Source organism: Alosa alosa, chromosome 1, assembly GCF_017589495.1.
Source record: "Alosa alosa isolate M-15738 ecotype Scorff River chromosome 1, AALO_Geno_1.1, whole genome shotgun sequence".
Classification (NCBI taxonomy): Eukaryota; Metazoa; Chordata; class Actinopteri; order Clupeiformes; family Clupeidae; genus Alosa; species Alosa alosa.
The window spans coordinates 6125286-6149747 of record NC_063189.1 but is presented as its reverse complement, the minus strand read 5'-3'; the positions used below and the strand labels follow the sequence as shown (position 1 = coordinate 6149747).

Sequence of the window (24462 nt, the reverse complement as noted above, 5' to 3'; positions counted from 1 at the left end):
GAATGCAGCAATGTACTGAGACATCCTGGAAGAAAACCTGCTCCAGAGCGCTCCTGACCTCAGACTGGGACAACAGTTCACCTTTCAACAGGACAAAAAACCCTAAGCACACAGCCAAGATATCGAAGTGGCGGCTTCAGGACAACTCTGTGAATGTCCTAGAGTGGCCCAGCCAGAGCCCAGACTAGAATCCCAATGAACATCTCTGGAAGGATCTGAAAATGCCTGTGGACTGACGCTCCCCATCCAACCTGATGGAGCTTGAGAGATTCTGTAAAGAGGAATGGGTCAAACTGGCCAAAGATAGGTGTGCCAAGCTTGTGGCTTCATATTCCAAAAGACTTGATGCTGTAATTGCTGCCAAAGGTGCCACAACAAAGTATTGAGCAAAGGCTGTGAATACTTATGTACATATTATATTTTCGTTCTTTATTTCTAATAAATTTGCACATATATATATATATATTTTTATATATATTTTTTTTCCCCCCTCTCCGTTCTTTATTTCTAATACATTTGCAAAAATAATAATAATAATAAAAAAAAACCTTTTCATGTTATTATGGGGTATTGTGTGTAGAATAGAGGGGAAAAATTAATTGAATCCATTTTGGAATAAGGCTGTAACATAACAAAATGTGGAAAAAGTGAAGCGCTGTGAATACATGCACTATACCTCCCAACACCAACCAGAGGGATGCCATCTGGCTCGAAGCAACGTGTCACGTTCACCGTGTTGATGTTCCAAAGGCGGTTCCACTTGCGGAGTTGCCACCGCACACTGAACTGAAGCATGACGTGCTGCACCACCATGTTAATTGGTATGCATGCTCAACCACTTACTGTGCTTACCTGTACCACTGGCTTGCCTTCAGTCTAAAGACCAGGCCAGATTTGAGAAGCTGCAAGAAATCTTCATGTTGTATTGCCTCCCACAGCCACACTCACTCGCACTCACACCAGAATCCATTTCCTCAGCAGGGACTGATGACAGTCATTAGTTCATCAACACCTACACAGAAGAGATGAATGATGTGGTCACATGACGAACCTTATGTCTTGGCAACACGTAATGACAGGGACATGAATAAACTTGTCCTAATATTATGACTACATCAAAACACAATCACTACTACCACTACACAAGTTTCGTTCCTCCTACTCGAGTGAGTAGGACGCTTTTCACATTGCTCCTGCTTAACCTTTCTTATCCTTTCTAGCAATTTTCTCTCCTTTTTTTCTCTCTTTATTTTATTAACAAGTTTGGTCAAAGATAGTGAAGCCAGTATATTTTAGTTTAGTGGTTAGTTTTGAAAAAAGACTTTACAGCTTTACTGGAGCGAGTTAAGTGAACGGGAAACTGAACAGCAAGTCACCTTTAAGTTGGATTAAAACAAAATGGGAAGACCCAAGAAATCCTGTGGAAAATGTACTGAGCTTGAACAGAGGATTTCTACATTAGAATCAAGGATTGATTGCCCTTCAATCAAAGACGGATGAATGCAGAGAATGTACCCAAACAGGCTGATATCACTACTAATGGAGCGGATGAATGCATTGACTTAACAAAGCCTAATGTGAGTACAGAACATGCTAGAAAACAAAATACAAAAGGAACTGCAACTACCTTAACACCAGTAAATTCATATGTTCCTAGATGTATGCCTGGTATTAGAAATAGAGCCAGATCAGACAAGACTTGGGGCCCAAAGGAAAACCCACAGCCCCTAAGATTATCAAACAGATTTGAATGCCTCCGAGACATGAGAGGGAACTTCCCAGGGAACAGATTCCAAGAATAATGTGCACAGACAAAGAACAGCACTTGGCACCTGTCCATCCCACAACCCTTGTATGGTGACTCTGCTGTGAGACATATAGATGGGAAAAGGATGATTGTGCACTGTTTTCCAAATGCATCAGTGTCTGAGACAAAGAACAGACTTCTTACTATCAAATGCATCATTGTGCATGTAGGAGCAAATGACATTTACAAAGAGCAGTTGTATGTCCGAGAAGATTTCAAGGAACTTTTTTCTGTCCTATATGAGCTTGGAATACAAATTTTCATCAGTGGTCCACTCCCAGCCAAGGGAAGCTTTGTATTTTTTCAAGACTTTTCAGTTTAAACACCTGGCTCGCAAAAACATGCTTTTCAGTTGGAATGAACTTTGACAATTTTAACCTTTTCTGGAATCGCAGAGAATATTTCAGACCAAGTAGCACAGAACTCAGTTGGATTGGAGCCAAAATCTAAGTGAAAACTATCGCCTCTCTCTGCACCACCCAGCATTTTTGCTGCCAACCTTGAGCCGACCCTCTGATAAGCGCTCAGTAGCCGTTCAGACGGAACAAGACATCAACAGGTAAACCGAAACACTCTGCACAAGCTGAAACAGAGCCATGCCGAACCCCCCCTGCTGTAGGGCCCACTGACAATCACCCGGTAGCCCCCACTGAAATAAAGACCTTGGAGGAATATCCCGCTCAACAATGCCCAGCCACATCCACTGGAACAAATGAACATGAGGAGAAACTATGTTGGAGTGCTGCAGAAACCTACCAAGGCTGTGGAGACACCATCAGGAAAGAAGAGTCATGCTGACATACCAGTGTCTGATAACATGGACACTGCTGGAATTACTGTGGAAAGTGAACTACCTAAGCAGTCAAATGGAGACTGAACATGTGGAAGCTACACCCCACCTCAACTCCCCTGAATACCCATCAGCATCTCCACCCCAGCATATGTCACACCCTGCAAGTATGCAGAGACCAATGCCAATAACCAGGCAGCTTTTTAACAGCCTAATACCAACCCAAAAACGTATTCATCTCCAGTAGGGTTGACTACTGCAATGGGCTTTTCACAGGCCTTCCTAAAAAGACTATCAAACAGCTTCAGATGATACAAAATGCAGCGGCTAGGGCTCTCACAAAAATTAAAAGAATTGACCACATTACTCCAATACTTAAGTCTCTGCTTTGGCTACCAGTAAGTCACAGAATTGACTTTAAAGCGCTTCTACTTGTTTATAAATCACTAAATGGAATGGGACTAAATTACCTACCAGACATGCTTCAGCAGTACACACCTTCTTGTCCTCTCAGGTCCCAGGTGAAAAACCTGCTAGTAAATCCTACTGTTAGAACTAAACATGGTGAAGCAGCTTTTAGCTGCTATGCGGCTCAGCTCTGGAACCAACTTTCTGATGACATCAAAAAGGCCCCAACTGTAGCCAGTTTTAAATCTAGACTTAAGACCAAACTTTTCTCAGAGGCTTTCTGCTAACTGATCACTTACTTTTTACATTTCTAAATCTGGGAAAGTCTTTCAGCTAAAATGTTAATAGAAACTATTAAAACATAGATACTATGTTTTTATTTTCGTTAATTATTACTTTTTAAAACACTTAAATTATTGCCCTTTTATGTACCATCACCTTGTGTGTTTTATGTTTTCTTATTAATTATTATTATTTACTTTTTAAACTATACTTTGACTATTGCCCTTCTATGCTTTTATCAACTATTCCTGTTTGCTTTTGTTTATGTAAAGAACATTGAATGACCTCTGTGTATGAAATGCGCTACATAAATAAAGTTGACTTGACTACTTAAGTTGCCCTCTATACAAGGAAGTTTATTGTCTCATGCATATAGTTACTGGATGTAAGAAATGCAGTGAAATTATGGTGGGGTAGAAGTGCAGTAGAAGAGGGGTTTAATACATTAAGTGGCAAGGGCTGCATAAGAAAGGTGGGGGAGGATTGGGATGGGGGGGGCACCAACAAGGAGCTCCCAAGAGCAACAGGGGCAAGGAAAAACTCCCTTACCAAGGAAGAAACCTTGGGCAGATCCACGGCTCAAGGGGCTAACCCAACTGCCAGGGGTCTTGGTGTGTGTGTTGGGGGGGATGACAAGGGAGATGGGATAGTGTGCTGTGTATGTGGGGAGAGGGCAGTGTGCAATTTATCATGAGACAATGTGCTGTGTATGTAGGGGAAGTTGGGGCAGTGTACTGCAAGTATGGTGAAGGGACTTACCATTGCAAGCAGAGTACTGTATGTATGATGTATGTAGTGATGACAGTTAAGATGTGTGTGTGGGGGGGGGGAGTGGAGCAGTGACTGTGTGTGTGTGTGTGTGTGTGTGGGTAGGTGGGGGCAGTGTGCTGTAAGTATGTAGAGGATGTGTGTTGGAGAAGATCCTGAAGACAATGTGCTGTGTGTGTATGTAGGGGAGGGCAGTGTGCAGCAAGTATGTAGAGGGAGGCTTACTGTAGCAAGCAGTGTGCTGTATGCATGTGAGGTGATGACAGTGATGATGTAAGTGTGTGTGTTTTGTGTGTGTGTTGGGGATGGGGTGGGGGGGGGCAGAAAGGCTAGGCAATCAAGGACGTGGGTAGATAGATGGAGGAGAAATCAAAAATAATAAATAAAAGTTCTATGGAGATGTGCAAAAAGTTGGAGAAAGTCAGATATGTGTGTGTGTGTTTTGACGTGTGATGAAACAAGAAAATAAATAAAAGGTCTGTAGCATAGGGAGAGGGATGTAAAAGTGCTAAAAGTCATGTAGGTGTGTGTGTGTGTGTGTGGGGTCATGAGGCTGGTCATGAGTGCTGAGGAGGCTTGAATGAGTGCAAAGTCAGTATAGTGTGAGTTCAGAGGTGATGACAGTGATGATGTAAGTGTGTGTGTTTGGCGTGTGATGAAACAAAGAAAATAAATAAAAGGTCTATGTAGCATAGGGAGAGGGATGTAAAAGTGCTAAAAAGTCATGTAGGTGTGTGTGTGTGTGTGGGTAGGTGGGGGCAGTGTGCTGTAAGTATGTAGAGGAGGCTTACTGTAGCAAGCAGTGTGCTGTATGTATGTGAGGTGATGACAGTGATGATGTAAGTGTGTGTGTGTTTTTTGTGTGTGTGTTGGGGATGGGGTGTGGGTAGGTGGGGGCAGTGTGCTGTAAGTATGTAGAGGAGGCTTACTGTAGCAAGCAGTGTGCTGTATGCATGTGAGGTGATGACAGTGATGATGTAAGTGTGTGTGTTTGGCGTGTGATGAAACAAGAAAATAAATAAAAGGTCTGTAGCATAGGGAGAGGAATGAGTGCAAAGTGTGTGTGTTGGAAATGTTTTGAGAGTGCTGAGTAGTGAATGTGTACAGTGAGTGCTGATGGCCTGGGTGTGTGTGTTTTGGCGTGTGATGAAACAAGAAAATAAATAAAAGGTCTGTAGCATAGGAGAGGGATGTAAAAGTGCTAAAAAGTCATGTATGTCATGAGTGTGAGGGCGAATGAGTGCAAAGTCAGTATAGTGTGAGTTCAGGGTTGGGAAATGTTTGAGAGTGCTGAGTAGTGAATGTGTGCAGTCAGTATAGCGTGAGTTCAGAGTTCGGATGGCCTGGGGATAAAAACTTCTCCTGAGTCTCTCAGTTCTGGCTTTGTGACTACATAGGCGTCTTCTTGATTTCAGCGGTAGGAATAATCCATTGTTAGGATGAGAAGAGTCCTTCAGAATCTTTTGGGCTCTTAGGAGTACTCTTCTGGAATAGATATCTTGTAGAGCAGAGGTGGAGAGAAACAGAATTGGAAAAACACCATTCAAGCCATTCAGAGCACGCCATGTTCAACATCTAATAGATGCTTTACATGGCTGATTCTCTGAAGATTCCATGGATGTGCTTTACTACTTTGACGTCCTTCTGAACCACTCTAGATACCCACAAACACAGAGTGGAGAGTAGAAGAATAGGGCCTATTTGATTTGGAAAATGTATGACATTTTAGGGCATTCAAAAATAGACTATTTAAAGAGTCCTTTGTTCCACCTACTTATCTAATCATTTTGGTTATGGTTACATTTCGTTGAGATCATTTAGATTTTATTGCTGTAGGCCTAGCCTACTAGATTTTTTTATGTTTATTCCTCCAACAGATCGCACACATATTAAAGTCAAGGCGAACATCTAGCAGTTGGCTAAGGATCTCCATCAATGGACCCAGTCCTAAGGCCTTCCCTTATGATGGGCCATTGGGATTTTTTTTTTTTAGGAAGCCATGCAGAATAATGTGCTCTACCAAAAGGTGCTAACTTTGCAGCAAACAGACTGTAGAGCAGGTGCAATAACACATGTGAGCGAAAATCGTATTGGCTGAGATCACTTAAACTATGCTTAGCTAACATGTAAAACATGGAAAGTAGGGCTGTCAAACAAAAACATCTTTGCAAATCATCTAAATTCAGGAAATACAGACAGGAAAAACAAACAGGGCAAGAGACAATATAAAAGACAAAGTTGAACAGCAACTCAAGGTAAATAACTCACGTATATAGTGTTGAGGGGTATTAAAACCATCATCGGTCAAAATCACCACTCAAACACCCCGGTACATACAGTCGAGCAAGCAAATGCCCTAAATAAAACACATTGCGAGATGGGAGAGTGACGTGCCAGTCAATCCAATCAGCCTCGATGGAAGAGCAAGCGCACCAATCAGAGTAAGTTGTGAGTGGGACAGTAAGTAGGACAGATCTTCTCCTATATAAGGACACGGAAAGTTGCCGGCCCTGACAGGCTGGAAGACACCATCCTAAAGAGCTGCAAAGAACAACTGAGCCCAGTGTTCAGAGGACTGTTTCAGAAATCACTTGACACATAAAATCCCATAAAAATTCCCGATATGGAAAACAGCGGGAAATTTACCAGTTCCTAAGAAACCCAAACCAGTTCAACTGAAGGATTTTGGACCAGTGGCACCAACTTCTGTTGCTATGAAGTGCTTTGAGCGGATCATTTTAATTCGTCTTAAATTACAAACACATGCTCACATTACAGTTTGCATAGAGAGAAAAGGGGAGTGAAAGATGCGGTCACAACCCTCCTGAATGGAATTTACAAACACCTTGAAACACCTGCCTCTCATCTTTCAACACCATCCAGTCACACATGTTAGTAGAGAAAAGACAATCCCACTGGATTGGGAACTCCAAAAGAGCTTGATGAAAAGCTACACAAACTACAGCCCAGAAAAGCCTGTGCTTTAGATGACATCCTGAATGAGATGCTCATACATACAGACGTAAAGTTTATATTGACTATTGGCCTGGCTAAAACTATTCAATCTCATATTAAATATTGGTTACTTCCCTGATTCCTGGAATGAAGGACTTATCACGCCCATATACAAGACTGGTGACAAGCTGGACCCAAACAATTACAGGGGCATCTGGGTCAACAGCAACCTTGGTAAAGTGCTCTGCAGCATTATTAACACTAAAATAACTGATCACCTCACAGAACACAACGTCTTGTATAAAATTCAAATTGGATTCCTACCACACCATCGGACATCAGATCATATATTCAGAATTAAAACCCTCATTGATAAATACGTAAATCAAAGTAAAAGAAAAATATCCGCTTTCTTTGTGGACTTCCAGAAGGCATTTGATTCCATTTGGCATTAGGGCCTACTTTATAAAATCATCCAGAGAGGTGTCGGAGGAAAAGTATACAATGTAATCAAATCTATGTATTCAAATAGCAAATCCATTGTTAAAATTGTCCATAATAGGACAGAGTTCTTCCACCAAAGTAGGGGAGTCCGACAGGGCCCCTTCACTCTTTAATATCTACATAGATGAATTTGCAAACACACTGCAGAACTCCAGACCAGGACTCATGCTGCAGGACACTGAAGTTAAATGTTTGCTCTTTGCAGATGACTTGGTTTTGTTGTGACCAACTCAACAGGGCTTGCAGCATCACATGAATGTACTAGCAAACTTCTGCCAGACGTGGGCCCTAAAAATAAATCCCCAAAAAACCAAGGTCTTAATCTTCCAAACACTTTCAGGGCTGCAGGGGAAAACTAACAACTTTAAAATTGGCAACACCAAAATTGACCAAACAAATAACTACAGCTACCTAGGAATAATCCTCACCCCAACAGGAAACACACTGGGGAGGTTTGGCTTTGGAGAGTCACTTATTAAAGGGGAACTTGGCAACTATTTCAACGTAATAAACCCGTTTAGAAATCATTTGGATGGTTAAATGACCTGTTCCGGTGAAAATGGTGACTTTTCCCGCTGCCCCTAGCGTCCCCAGGTGGAAAACCAACCTTGCAACATTGCGACTACCGTCCCGGAAAGAGAAGTGAGAAACAAGAAACTTGTTTTAAATCGTGTTTCTTACCTTGTAACATCCACATTGTCTGCCAAACTTATGCTAACCGTTTTGCTAGCTTGTAAACAAATCCATGTGCTTTATCGTTACCTTTTTCCACAGTTTGAAATAGCATAATGCACAATTTCTCCAGCAGAGGCAGAAATCCTGCCAAGTTTCCCTTTAATTGGATCAAACTTATTTACAAATCACCATCAGCGACCGTAATCACCAATGGACCAACATCACATAGCTTCACTCTGCACCGAGGAACTAGACAAGGATGCCCACTCTACCATTCACTATTCATCATTTTTATGGAACCACTAGCAGCAGCCATCCATCAAAACAAGCGTCAAACAAAACATTAAAAGGGATTCAACCATCAAATATTCACCACAAAATCAGCCTCTATGCCGATGATGACTGCTCTTCTTAAGAGACTCTGTATGATCGTTACAAAAAAACTATAAGGCTTATTGACAAATTTTCCCATATTTCTGAATAAATCTCATATTCTTCAATTAAACGCCAACAGCTGGGATGCATCAGCTCATCCACCACCGGTCCCACTGTGCACTAATCACATTACATATTAGGGCATCAATGTTTCTCCCAGGCTGTTAGAGCTGCATGGACTTAATTTCACTCCACTATTACCTATACCTATATCATTTCGGCAAACGACCCATATGAAATGTCAAGGGGTATGAAATGTCATCAAAGATGATGTGGTTCTGTGGCCTAGGGTCACTTACATCCATGTAGGGATGTATTTACTTTTCAGTAAGAGCTACACGAAGGAGAGCTTGATGAGCTACAAAAGCTTAAAGTGCTATCAAAACTTTGCTAATGGATGGGTAAGAGAAGTTCTCTGCAAAGAATGTAGAGTAGGGGTGTAACGGTTCATGCATTCGTATTGAACCGAAATGGTACGGGCGTCACAGTTCTGTGCATGAATTTACACGGAGAATACACGGTATAAAAAAACATAAAACTCGTGTGCGGATTAATTAATGTCATGCGCAATTACTGTTAAGTAGCGAGAGTTACAGCAGTTCTTTAGCGACACCTAACGCTAATCTGTAGCCTCGCCTTTGAAGCTCTGATTGGTGCCTATGCGTTTTTTTGTCAGGTAGTTGGTCGAGTCAGTCAGTCAGAGATAGTAGCACTAAGGTTACACACATTAGAGGATCCGCTGGTCTCTTCGCAAGTTTGAGAACTTCAGTTACAGTAGTACAGGGCGAGAGAGTGGTGGATAAGAAACTGTGTGTCATGTTGTTCAGCAGTTGTTGGGTATGTGAGTGGAAATATATGCTACACATATTCGAAGCAATCACCCAGATGATGTAGGCTACCAATCACTGAAATGAGAAAAAAAAAACTTCCCCTGCGCTTCACCAGCCTTTGGATACACATACAAATAGAGCCAAAACCTATGGCCTAAATTAAATGATTTTGTAATGACAGAAAGCTATGTAAATCGCGTGGTAATTACCTTTATGTTGGGGTAACTTGTAACTTCTCATGAGGAGCTGGTAGTGTTAAGTGCATAGACAGTAAGTGTCAACGCTAACCAGGCTAATAAACAAACCATGCTACGGTGAGTTAACGTCGAAGGGCAAAGTCATGTGACTTCTAGTTGTAGTCTGTTTATGAAATGAAAGGAGCAATTTCATTTTTGTAAAATAGGGCAAAATAGTGTGATATTTTTCACAGTTAGTAGGCTAGATTATTACTGTACACACACTGAAAAATATTGAGGCAAATTGTAGACCCTTCCATATACAACTAAACACAGATGTTGAAGGTCTTGCTTAAGTGGATTTTTAAAAATCATTATTCAATGTAATTTGCACTTTCAGAAATAAGACATGCTGTAGGCCTATTTTAAGTTTTATATCTGATTGTCTTATTTTGTTTACAACTAACAGATGGAGTCTGGGTACTTATTATACTGTTTAGCCTACATCTTACACACTTCAGGCTGTTGCAGATAGCTCAGGGAAGAGACTGTTTGACACTAGGTGGTACAGCCTAACCGTGATGTCCGAACCGAGGTATGAACCGAACCGTGACTTCTGCGTACCGTTACACCCCTAATGTAGAGATGAAACGACTGCTCATTGCAAAGGTAAGCATTGTGTAAAATGATACGGTTAACAACCTAGCCGTTACATAGACCCACTAGTCAGAGAGAGAGAGAGAGAGAGAGAGAGAGAGAGAGAGAGAGAGAGAGAGAGAGAAAAAAAATTCACCAATGCAGCCAACTCCACTGAAATTACTAATAAAATTAATAATTTTTTTACTAACAAAGTTTCATCCATATCCACCAGCTGTTAAAAAAGCTGTAAATCAAGTAAATGAATTATACCACATAATTGCACATAAAGCAAACCTCTCAAGAGGTAATTCTAAACCCCAAAATAAAGTCCACAAAGAGCAATGGTTTGATAAGGAGTGTGATGTGATGAGGAAAAATCTCAGACAACTATCTAATCAAAAACACTGGCAACCATGAGAGACAATTACTGCAAAAAAACTCAAAGAATATAAACAAATGATTCAAAAGAAAAAACGAACTCTATAATGCAACACTAGAGGAAACTGAAAGCTCCATCAACCACAATCAGTTTTGGGAAAAGTGGAACACACTGAAAGATGGAGAAACATGGAGGAATTTGTTCATGCAACTCTATGAGAAAATCCCTCCCGATAACCTCACAACTGGCCAAGAAATTATAATGCAAAAATTACACCTCCTTGAAAATCACATCTTAAGAATTAGCGGAAGCACTCCTGAAACTCAAACCTAAAAAAGCATGTGGACCTGACAATGTAAAAACAGATGCTGAAACATAGCACCCCTGAGCTGCACAGGGTCATCTTAAAACTATTTAACCTTGTTCAAGCTGGCTGCTTCTTGAGATCTGGAATAGGGGGCTTATATCCCCAATATTTAAGTGGAGATAAATTCAACCCCAATAACCAGACATGACTTGACGAGTCAGACTCGAGTCGCAAATTTTAGGACTTAGTACTTACTTGATAAACATTCAAAAAAGACTCGACTTGACTTAGACTTGATAGTCATGACTTGAGACTCAGTCAAATGATTTGACTTTGTTTAATAAATAAATATTTTTCCCCTCTGATATTGAATAGTTAACTTAACAAATTTAGAAAATCCATATAGCCTACAGATGAGAATCTGATTAGGTGATTGGGTGCTATTGCATGCGCGGGAAACCGTGATTATCAAGTGACGCAGCAGACCTGCAGCCTAAACGAGACTGGCTAGTTTAGTAATCATAGATCCTTCCTCTACACCGAAAATAATAAAGTTTGGCTATAAGGATTACACATCTGACCAGGCAAAGAAGAAACGAACGGCAGTTTGCAAGGAATGCAATAATACAAACATTTCCGACAACCACCACCACGTTGAATTTCATTAGACACTTCAAATCCCCCAAGGAAAGGTAAGTTATGAAGTCAGCCTAATTGTTTTAGCTAACGCTACCATAGCAGCTAGTCAGAAGTCTGATAAAGACCTAACTTCAAGTTTGAGGAGTGTTAAGAACGGGCTTCGAATCGATTATACTTTTTAGTTAACAGGAAATTGCACTAACGTTAAATGGCAACGTGAAACATGTTCCTGTCTAAGTATTTTCCTGATTTCTATGCTAGCAAAAACGATTTCTATGGCAACGGCAATGTAAAGTAAGCCACTCCCTCTTTCCCTCCTTCCCCCTGAAACACGTCCCTATCCCATAAGTTAGGCTACAGTAGTAGTAACAACGGTCAGTAAGTAAACCGTCAACAATACAGACAGGACATTTTTAGCTTCATATGAGACTAAAGTATACTTATAATATTGCATTGAGAGTCCTAAAACCTTAATGTAGTAGCTCAATGTAGCTCTAGTATTCTGTCGTCGGGCATATCAACATTTTGACTGTAGCCTTATCTGATTGATTTGCCTTTTTTTCTTCAATTTGGGCTGGTATAGGGTTTGCCAACTCAGGCTGGGCTCCATTGAGATGACGGGTGGCTGTCTTTCACCCACCACATATTCACCACGTAGCATGTAGAGATGGCTCCATAGAGGAGGTACTAGGCAACCCACCTCAACATTTAGGGAGAGAAAATAATATGTGATGACATTTAACACAATTAAGTAGCGTTATCTGATTATTTGCGTACTTACTTAAAGAAAATTGTGTCATTTCTCTATATCACTGCATTGGCCTACTGTATCTTAGTGTATTAGTCAAGGTTATTGTGTGTGATCTATTAACCATCAAATGAGGCATGGAATGATGAACACTACCTTCCAGCACTGCTCTTGTGTATGAAAGCTAGGCCTAAACATTACATTTCAAGTAATTTAGTTGACACTTATCCAAAGTGACTTACAACAATAAAGGTGCAGTGCTACTAAGATATTGTTAGTGCAAAAATAAATACTACTGACAGAATTGAATAACAGTTTGAAACTGTTAAATATCAAAATGTTTTATTTAAAATGAGAACTATTTATTGCTAAACTATGCAATGAATATATGGTCTGAATCTATTTGTGCTTCTCTTCCCTCTGTTTACTGTTTAGATATGAAACGTATGTCCACACCAAGGCAACTTTTGAAACAGATCAGCCTCCAATCTCCCAATTTATTGAATCCAGGACTGTCCCACTCTACAACACCAGCCACCCCCAGCAGAGAGCCATTACAAACTCAATACTTTTAGACCTCATTATCAATTCAACATGCCATTGTCGATCATTGAACACAAAAGCTTCAATGGACAGCAAGTACTCCCCTGTAAGTCGACGAACGATTACGTCAAAGCTAGACGATGTAGTGGAAGAAAGGCGGACAAAGTTAAAATTTGACTTGGCCAAGATAGACAACGTGTCAGTGACGGTAGACATATGGTGAGACCGTAGGATGAGAGGATTTCTAGGGGTCACAGCTCACTGGCTCAGTAGGGAAGATGACTGTCTGCAATTGAAATCCCACTTGCTTGCGTGCAACCGCTTTAAAAGGTTCCCATACCGGAGAGAATTTGTGAAGAGCAAATATGTGAAGACTTCCAGATCAAGAGAAAGGTTGAACACATAATCAGCGATAATGCAGCAAACATGAAAAAAGCATTCAGTACATGTTTTCCAGGTCAAGAAGAGGCAGAAGATGACCTTGATGATTCTGACATTTGGAACGACCCGACAGTTGAAGAGCAAGAGAGGGTTGAAGCATCACTCTGTTCCAAATCCCAGACAAGACTCCAATGCTTTGCACACACACTTCAATTGGTTGTAGAAGATGGCCTCAAAGAGACCAAAGTAGTTAGTGCAGCCCTTGCCAAAGCCTCCAGGATGAGCACCCTGCTCCACACAAGCACCTCTTTCAAGGAGAACTTTGAGAATGAGTTTGGACAGCGCAGAATCCCTGCCTCCCGTTACCACACGTTGGAATTCTACACAGAGGCAACTGAGAGTGGTGCTTAGCTCTGACCACCTAAAACTTTCTACACTTCTTGCAAATGTCGGACACAAGGAGACAGTATTCACAGCTAGAGAGTGGAATCAGATACAGGAACTTGTACATGTCCTTCAGCCTTTTGCAGAAGCCACAGATCACACAAGGAGAAAGAAATGTGACTATAAGGTGCTGTGGTGCCCTGTGTCCTTTCTCTAAATCACCACCTAGAAAATCAAAAACAGGAAGTGCGCTACTTAGGTGGCTTGATCTGTAGCTTGCAAAGGTCCCTTAAAAGAAGATTCAGAGAGATCTTTGTGAACGTGAGGATGGAAGATGGACAGGATGATGGGCCATTAGAGCCTTTCTCTGACCCTCTTTATCTAAAAGCTGCTCTGCTGGATCCTTCATTTGGCAACATGTGGTTGACCCATGACATTTTGGTCCCTGAAGATATCAAGGAGTCTGTGTCTATGATGATCAAAGGCATGTTATATTTTTGATAGTAAATACAATTTAGGCTAATGTCAACTAGGCTTAAAAAGAACATTTCAGTACATGGTACAGATTGTCATTACACGTTTGCCTAACCTAGCTGTGTGTTATTATGACTGTTTTGTCTGTTACTCTACCTGCATGCTTTTTGTGATCACTGTTTTTGCTTCTGCACTTTAGACTTGATTCTTAAAGAGGCATACAAGGCCACTCCAACACACCACCCCCATGAGCAAGAGGAGCCAATAACAATGGCTGACCCAGAGCATCAGTCCGGACTGTTCTCAGCATACCGCAAGAAACGGAAGAGAGATTCGGGTTCCAGTCCCCATATTCAGCTGAACCACTATTTGGACGTTTGTGATAAACAGAACTCCCTTCAGTTTTGGGCCATAAATAAGCACACCCTCCCCTCTTTGTTCAAGGTGGCTGTAAGAGTTATGGCTATCCCTGCATCAAGTGCACCTGTTGAACGTGTATTCAGTCATGTGTGGGTGATAATGAGACCCCATCGCTCACAACTGAGTGACAAAGTTCTATCAAATAATTTTTTTTGCAAATGCAATGCATTGTAAGTAGTACAGCGGGTAAGCAGTAAAGTAGTTAAGTGGCTTTTGACTTTTCACCTTCACTGTTTATAGTGAGATTTGTTACTAGCTTTCTGTTTGTTATTGGACTAACCTTGTGTATGGCTTGTTTATGCCTTGTTTACAGTGTCTAGTAATTGGCTTTCAAGTTTAATGTAAAAGGTTAAAGTGAGACACAATCAAATAGATATGTGGGGATAGACATGCATGGATTCTCTGTCTCTCTCCCTCACACACACGTAAGTATGTGAATAAAGCTAGGCACACACACACGCAGACTTAAGTATGTTTGCGAATAAAACTATGCACTCACATACATACAACATCCGAAAATTACCTATTAACCATACACTAACAAAGCAAAACATCATTTTAAAAGGCAAAACAAAACACACTCATTGTCACCAAGAAAAGCATCATAGGCCTAAGTTTACTAAGAAATAGCCTATGATCATACAATTGCTAGTCTTTTGTTCAATATCACATACAGGCATGTTTGAAATCTAACAATATCATTTTCATTTCCAGATGAAATCAAATTCAAGTGATTATTCGAGTGGCTCTCTCTATAGCCCAAGAAAAGAGGACACTTCTTCAATTTCAAGTGAGGAAACAACAAAACAAATTACAACCAAGGAGGGCAGGGCCAATATTCCACTTGAAGAAGTGTTGAAGGAGGTCGTCACAAAAGACGGCAGGTGTCGGAAACAAAAGCCGTGCCCAGTGTAAGGGTGCAAGGCTAACCACATTCTGCGGCACTTAAGAACCGTACATTCCTGGACAATGGAGAAGGCCCGTCTTGCAGTCCAGAACTTAGGACTGAGGCACGGCATCTCTACAAAAGACCGACACACGATGAGGAAGTGTCCTGTGGCGGGATGTAAGAGATTTGTCAAAAGAATGTCCCAGCACATGCGCCTCATGCATGGTGACATTAAAACCAAACGTGAACACACAAAAAAGAATTAGCCCCCAAATTTAAAGAGTTTATAAATTGGCTTTCCTCTCCTGATGGTGGGTCAAAAAAAAACAAAAAAAAAACAAACAAAAAAACAATTCAGCCTACCAGCATGCCAAACAGGCAAGAATAATTGAATTTACTGCTGGAAGTCCCCTCAATAAACAAGGTCTCTGGGAGCAATTCCTGGAGACCTACTGTATAAGAAATAAGTTCCTTCCAGTTACTATTCGATCATACCTCTCCAGTTTAAAACACTGGATATCCCATCTCCTTACTTCAGTGGACCCAGAAAATAGACCCCAACTGGAAGACCTGAAAGAGATGGTCACACGATGGATCGCTTACTACAGAAGAGCGAACCAAAAGAGTTCTGCAGAAAATGGATTCCGACATACAAAACCTACTCACGGCCGAGGACATAAACATATTCAAAAAGAGTCATGCGGCCATGGAGGCAATAAAGGTTCTGGGTCTGGCTGCAACACAAAAAGAAACCAATCAGCCAGACTGAATATGTGAATATGGGTCCGTGATTTTTTAATGACCAGCATTATACTACAAAATGCCAACAGGACTGGAGTCCTGGCCAACATGACGCACCAGGAACTCATTTCATCCCGAGACCTGGAAGGTGCTACCATAATCTCGGTTAAGGAGCACAAAACGGCTCACATGGCGGGGCCTGCCAAGGTTGTGGTACAGTAAGCGAGGAGCTGAAGAGATGGCTGCATCTGTTTGCAGACATTTTTCGGCCACAGGTCTCTCCTCAAGCTGATGCAGTGTTTGTCATGGCAGGGAAAGGCTCTGGAAAGCAGCCAAGTCGGCCCGGGCAGCCCAGTCCATTTGGAACAAGGCTGGACTGGCCAGCTCTATAACATGCACGTTAATGCAGACGACTGCAGTAACACAAACCCACCAAAACTGCCCTGAACGGTCAGCCAACTTGTCTGACCTAATGTGCCATCGGCAACAAACAGCAGCCAAGTGTTACAGGTTAGTATAAACTAAAAGGCATTGTAGTCCAATGATGACATTATCTACCAAGGCAGAGTTACAAGACAGCAATGTATGTATCTTTATGTCTTACAGACTTGTCAAAAGGGAGAAGACAGCAGTAGAGGCATCAAAGGCCCTGTCTGGCTTGTTGTCTCTACCAGCTGATGCAGAGCAACCAGGTTGCAGCAGTAGCATGCCAGCTTTGTCAAAGAGGGGCTAAAAGGTTTTCAGTGCAGATGATGGAGGTAAATGAATGCAGTACATACCCTATAAGAAATTCAACTTCTGGGGATATGTCAAACAGATATAAACAAGAAAATGTAAAATTCCACAAATAAGTATAGAACTCATCATTGTATTCTATCTGGGTCATTCCGTGTCAAATCAGACAAAATCAAGTTTGTACTGCATGCCCATTAGTTTTATATAAGTCCCTATCCTACTCCAGGTAGGAGTAGGAGTCCGCATTGCTAGCATCAACGCCAGCAGCAATATTCAAGGTGTTTCCTTCATTTGGATTTCAGACTGATCTCATGAATTGCGTATAGTACGACACGCCAATGACCAGTTGGCTATTTCTGAAGAGGCTCTTCCGGTTACATAAAGCCCACCCAAAATACCCTTGTAGCTAATGGAGACGTTTCCAATGGCATATGACATACGATTTTACTCTTACAGAAAATAACTCCACAAGGTTACTTCAACTGTCAAATTTTTTTTTGCAATTCTGGTGCAGGAAATACAATATTTTGGACATGAAAAAATGCATTGCACTAGGCCTACATAGTAAGCTAGGTTAGTAGGTCAATAGAGTAGGCCTAATATCCAGTTCAACCACTAGATTTCACCCGTCTACAGCTACAGCTCACCAAACGCAGCATAGGCTACATTTGCCTATGAACACCAATCATAGAATATAATGTCCCTCATTTTCAAAGCCAAATGTTGACAGGTATGGTAGCCTACTAATAGGTTACATTGAAGCGATATAGGGTAGTGTAGCCTATACTTAACTGTTCAAATTAATTTCTTTAAATAAAATTGTTTTTTAATCATTTTTCTCAGGTTAATCATTCTCAGAAAACGTCAGAAACCACTGACACCTTGTGTCATGTGAAGAAAATGGAAGATTTTGGCAGCACACTGTGACTGCATGGCCGGTCTAGGGGAAAGTTGTAGTCATGTTGCTTTGTTACTGTGGGCCATCGAGGCTGGTGTAAAACGCTGTGAGACCTTAAAAGTAACTGATAAAAAGGCATATTGGGTTTTGCCTGCAGCTGTAAAATGTGTGCCTTTTGCAAGAGTAAAGGACATTGACTTATTCAGTCAGACACTTCTGAACACTCACTTTGACCTTATATTACTCAGTCACCTGAACAATTTGATACCTTTCTTGCATCATTGCATAACTGCCCTTCCAAACCAGCTATTCTGTGACTTATTCCTAAATATTCTAATGCCTATGTTCCTAAATCTCTCAAGCCCGACCTACCTACATTGCTAACTGCACTGTACGACAAGGAACTGACTGATGCAACCTTTGATGAAGTACTCACATAAACAATCCCCAAGGCTGCTAAATACTGTACCATTACAGACGCACAACAAAAGGCAGTGGAAAGAGAAACTAGGGGCCAATTTCAATCTTGGCTATGGTACAGAATGAGAACCGGGAGGGTAACTACTTTCAAATATAAGGCTGTCTCTCATACAGATGCACCACAGCCTTATCATGGGGATCTGCTATCCTGAAACCAACAAATTCATAACACCAGCTACTCAGTGGGGGTGTAGCAAAGAAGCAGGTGCTCACAGTTGTTACGCAGCTCAGGCGAAGGAAAAACATCAGGATTTCGAGACACAAGATTGTGGATTATATATTAGCAAACGATATGGATACATTGGAGCCTCACCCGATGGTTTGGTGTCATGTAAATGCTGTGGCATAGGAAGTTGTGAGAAAGGTACACAGACTAAAATGGTTCTTTAAATAAAGTTGTAGTTATAAATAAAAAAAAAAAAAAAAATAGATAAATATCAATATTATACATAAATAATTATAAATGACTTTACTGTTTGCAGTGCCCCTTCACCCACAAGGACGATTCAATTCAGTCTGCTTTGTTGGACAGAAAGTTTTGCCTTGAGAAGAATGGAGATGAGCCCTATACCCTTAAGCGCACACATCCATATTACGATCAGGTAGATAGGTAGATGTTGCTTTTTGTCAATACTGTATAACTCAGTCAGAGAGTTCCTCCTATTAATTCAAGTTCAAGAGAAATTCCTATTCCATTTGTTTTTTAGCATAGATCCAGACTCAACTTCTGGTTACTGAACATAAATACTGTGACTGTTGTGTGGACCTCCAACTCCATGGTGATTGAGAGGATCTACCCTGACCAAGACATTTTTACTAACATGCTGCCAAAAGCCAAAGAGTTCTTTGAACGAGGAATCCTCCCAGAGTTAGCTGCGAAATTCTATTCCAAGACACCACAGCCCGAGAGTGTTATCCGTCCACCTGGCAGTTATTGTTTTTGTGGAAATGGTGACCATGGGTTCATGGTAGCAGGTGATAAACAAACAATGCCCTTAATAAAGTTCAAAATCCTTAGAATAGCTGTTAATTCCATAATATCTATTTATTTAGGCTAGCGAATAAAAGTTGAGCATAAGGATATGTGGATGCAATTCATTATGTTTTCCATGTCATTAGATGAGGTCAGAAATCTAGGTGTTTTCCTAGATTCCTCTTTGAATTTCAATAAGCAAGTCAGTAGTGTGGTTAAGGGAAGCTTTTTTCAACTAAGACAAATAGCTAAATTAAAGCCCTGGCTCTCATATACTGACTAACAAACTGTAATCCATACTTTTGTTACATCTAGGCTGGACTATTGTAACTCTCTGTATTTAGGTCTGAACCAATCTACCCTTGCTAGGCTTCAATTAGTCCAAAATGCAGCAGCTAGGCTTCTTACTGGAACAAAGAAACATATGCACATAAGTCCTGTGCTGGCCCAACTCCATTGGTTACCTGTCAATTACAGAATTCATTTTAAAGTTTAACTTTTTGTTTTCAAAGCCCTAAATGAAATGGCACCACAGTATATCTGTGACCTTATAAGTCCCTACTGTCCTTCTAGGCCACTGAGGTCTTCCTCACAACTTCTCCTATCAGTCCCAAAGGCAACCCTTAAAACTAAAGGTGATAGAGCTTTTTCTGTTGCTGCCCCTAGACTCTGGAACAATCTCCCTATAGAAATCAAGTCCTCTCCCACCATCGGTAGTTTTAAATCAAATTTAAAAGACCCATCTATTTTCTTTGGCCTATAATGTCCATTAATTTCTCCCCTTGTTTGGTTGTTTATTTTTATTTTATTTTTTATTTATTTATTTTATCTTATTTCTATTTCTTTTCTGCATTATATTAACTGGCATCTAACTTCACTATACATCTTTCTCTAGGCCTATAGTAGTAGTAGTTTCAGTAACCATATGTTTATTTTTATCTACAATCATAATCTGTTTATTATTATTATGTATTTTCCTTTATTTATTTTTATTTTTTGTCATTGGTCTTTATTTTTTGTTTTTATTACTGTTTATTTTATTTCTGAGCACCTTGGGTCAATAACATTGCGTTTAAGTGTGCTATATAAATAAATATGACTGGACTTGACTTGACTATTAGATAAAAACAAATGCTCAAAAAAACAACAAATCATAGAAAATCTTTCTGGGATCATAGAAAAAATGAGTGTCTTGTAATTTTCATTAATGATTTTAGTGGGCACTACTGACAGACGTGACCTGAGCTAGTGAGATGGTTAGCAAGGAGCTCTCTCCACATGTATAAGTTTGTCATGGTTGCGTAGCCTATTTGCGTAAGTGCAAAGTGGTTCTGTGTGTGTCTGTGTGTGTGTGTGCGTCTGCGTGATTTGAACAAATTATGCACAATATCCTCAATCTCGCAGTGAAATTTAGGCCCTGGAGAGAGAAGAAAATAACTTTAATCTGGCATATCCCTCTGCTACTCCCTATGGAACGCTTTTAGATCTGCACTTTTAGAATAGGTTGGCGGCTAGCGCCGATTTGAAAATATCGGCCACTAATATCGGTCGATGGCAGCAAAACAGGCCCATATTGGCCAATACCGATAGCCTGCCGATATATCGGTGCATCACTAATGTTTAATGTGTTGTTGTCTGTGCTTAATGTTCAATGTGGCTCCCTTGAGTGCAAAGCAAATTCCCCTCGGGGCAATAAGGTTGGTTTCATTCATTCATTTTAAATGGAGTTCTATTGGCATTGTAAACAATATTTTTGGGGGTATGCGTGTTTTGAGAAACCAATTGCATATTCACTTGTATTAAACTAGGATGTTCAGTAAAATTAGCTAGTTTTGACAGAATACAGAAAATATAATTTTTTCAAAATTAATCGCGGCAATTAACACATTAATTTTGACAGCACCATTGAATTTTACGGATTTGTATGGAGCTGCTACTTCAGTAAACGTGTGTATGGATGCTCTGAGAAAAGAGCAGGAGCCAGGACTGGTGGGATCATGATGTGATGAGGTTTACTGAAACAGTTTATCAGAGTTGATGAAATGTTTTGAATAACTTTTGCCAACACAAAATGTACCTCCACAGCCAGATCCCAACAGCAGAAAGGTCTGTCTACACCCCTGAATGTTGCTACCAGAGGGGTAGAGAAAACAGTATTGACACTCCGTGAAAATAAGAGACCGTGGAAAAAGATGGGCGCACTTTTACATGCCAATTTCGGGATTATGGGAATTTTGGCACTGATCACTTGGTCAGATAGTCAATGAGTTATTAGATTATGCCCTCCAGCATCCAGAAATACATCCCACCCTTCTGCGATTCAGCCATTCAGCACAGGTGTTTTGGAACTTTTGATCGTGTGGTGGCAACATCAACTCTCTCTTTCTATGGCTGAGGTCTCTACACTACACAAATAAATCCTACCTAGTATGTACACCCCTGAATGTGCAAATCCTGCCCAGGATTGAAACACAATAACCATTCTCCCCAACAAGAATGCACCAGTGTGTACCCAGTGTAGGCAACTTCCCATATACACCCCTAACAGCAACTGGTCTCCGAAATTTAAATGATTCTTACTACAGCAAATACTCAAAAATGTCGAGCCTGAGCAGCAGAAATGTTGACTGGCTCATACTAGCTTGCTAAAAAAACAGGTTGCAAGTCCAACTTGAATCACATTAGTTTCTTTACAAAAAATAATAAACAAACACATAGGCCTACCAGTCAGTCGAGTTCTCTGTTCCACTTGCAAGACAGGTCATGTGGAAGATCCCAAGGCAGAGATGTCTGAAGTTTGTACTCCTCACAACCTATTTATGAAGATGGATAAAGTCATTTGTAGTTATCCTACACATGGCTTATGGACAATACAAAGACCTACATTTGACCTGGCCAGGTCAAAACTGTTTCATAGAATACTGGTGTTTTTATAAGGCCAGATAGACACTGGCATGATTACATTAAAAAAGCATTCATCTTAAGTTGATGGTGGGTGGGCTAGCTTAAATAGGATAGGGGAAGACATCATTCCAGTTAAGCATTCAATAATGAATACTGAATATTATATTTTAATATAGTAGTCTATAATTAATGTGCAGTAAGCAGAATTTAGGCATGGCTGCATTTAGGCATTTTGTGGAATGATGCATCATCATATGAAATTTGCAATGATGTGACTCACCAATCCATGGCCTTAGCCAGTGTTTCTTAACTGGTGGGTTGCGGAACCTGGATATTTGAAGAATGAATTTACTTTTGTTGAGGACAAGGGACAGAAACCAGTGTGTGGTGTGCAGTGAATTGCTGGCACATGAGAGCATGAGACCATAAAAACTAAAACGCCACATGGAAACAAAGCACCCTGTCAAACAAACCTGTCGAGTAGCCTACTTCGAAAGGCAACACAGGACTGTTGCAAATGTTGCAAATGTGTCCAACATCAGCATGTTCCAAACAAGTACAGGCACTTTGAGTGTCCAACGCTACCTCATAGTTCACCGCATCAGTTGGCTTAAGCGCTAAAACATGGGTCGCGACTTAATGACTATGGGAAATTCAAGGTCCCAAGGCCAGGGCAGTTAAGAAATACTCGCCTAAGTGACACGCTCTGTCTGCCACTGATTGTCTGTAGCTGATTGAAATTACATAAGCCTAAAGCTCTGATGTAAGGCGTTATGTTAGCCTTTGAATAACTTAATGATACAGAAGACAAATCATTTTGTAGAAAGATGCATCATAGGAGATTTGCAATGATGTGACTCAAATAGTCTTTAGTAGCATAAGTGACATGTCAAGTCAGTTTTATTTTTAAAGCGCACGTCACTCTGTTTGCCACTGTTGTCTAGCTGTGTGGCATTCGGAAACGTCTCTGTAAATGGAAATGGTGTTTTCCAAGACTCAAAAGTGCTTGTCCCAAGGAGAAGTATGAACCTTTATTTTAACTACGTAGAAAACATTATGAACTGCATTCACACATCAGCAGCCTTTTAACTGTGTTAACATTGCTAGGGTTCCCTCACAAACATCTTAAAGTGACAGGCACTCAATTACAAGACAATCTTAAAGTGACTAACTCTTTCAACCTCAAACCTGAAAATAATTATGACCAATTTGATGCAACGTTTAGATTTAAACTTGCATGTGTTGCGCCAGGAGCAAGCATAAATTATAAATCTATCCCTGGTAAGGACTTGAATAATGGTGAAATTTGACAGTGCTGTGAGTGAACTCATTAAAAATAGTGAAAACAAGTATTCAAACAGTGTGTTAATGCAATTTAAATGAACCATGGCTGCTGCATAATGTATCTAGACTAGATACATAATATTAATGCTGTTAAGACATAATTTACATTTACCAACTAGGGAGATTTTTAAGCTGTAATGTTAGATTTTGCGAGGCAAAGAAACCACGTGATCAGCTCTGGCATAGAAGGCAAAGATGGCCAGCACAAAGCGCAGCTGTGTGGCTGCATTTCACCAAAATCAAAGCAGACAGTGCTCTGTGCAACATTTACCTTTGTGTACTTTAAAAACAGGAATTGTGATTAACGCTGCTCGTGACCTCAAATATGGATAGAGTAGTGCTAATCGATGGGTTTCATCAGGTCCCTTTCCACAGGTGTATTAATCAAGCACCATGCAGTCTGCATTGATAATCAAGGTGCTTGATTTTATACACCTGTGGAAAGAGACCTGATGAAACCCATGAAAAGCGAGGGAAAGAATTCACATGTTCAGCTGTGGCGCAGAAGGCAAAGATGGCCAGCACAAAGCGTTCAGCTGTGTGGCTGCATTTCACCAAAATCAACGCAGGCAGTGTTCTGAGCAACATTTACCCTCGTGTACTTTAAAAACAGGAATTGTCAAATTCGTCAAAATTCAGCGTTAATCACATCACATATCACGCGAATATGCAACCAAATAAAGAACAGTCATAGCATATAGTTTCGAATACATTAGCTGCTACGCCTGTAGGCGAAATCGATAAGTTACAATTTATTGGGCATAACCAAGACTTGTAACGTTAACCTAAGTTAGTCCAACTGCATTTAACTCTTTAGTCTATTGGTAAATAGAATACAAAATCACTTACTTACTAAATCACAGTTCTCCGTGTTCGTTTGCAGGTGCCAGGTCGTGTGGAAGATCAGGGAATTTCGGCTGCTCGTGACCTCGAATATGGATAGAGTAACGTTAG

The 24462-nt window shown here is 40.6% G+C and overlaps 1 long non-coding RNA gene across 1 annotated transcript; it reads right to left on the bottom strand.

The window, feature by feature from the left end:
- Window positions 1–636: 636 nt before the first annotated feature.
- LOC125303279 lies at window positions 637–22495 on the bottom strand. The gene is made up of 3 exons (XR_007195043.1): window positions 22445–22495; window positions 21985–22073; window positions 637–1012 (listed from the first exon to the last, which is right to left on the bottom strand). It is a non-coding gene; the product is annotated as an uncharacterized LOC125303279 (long non-coding RNA).
- Window positions 22496–24462: the final 1967 nt, after the last annotated feature.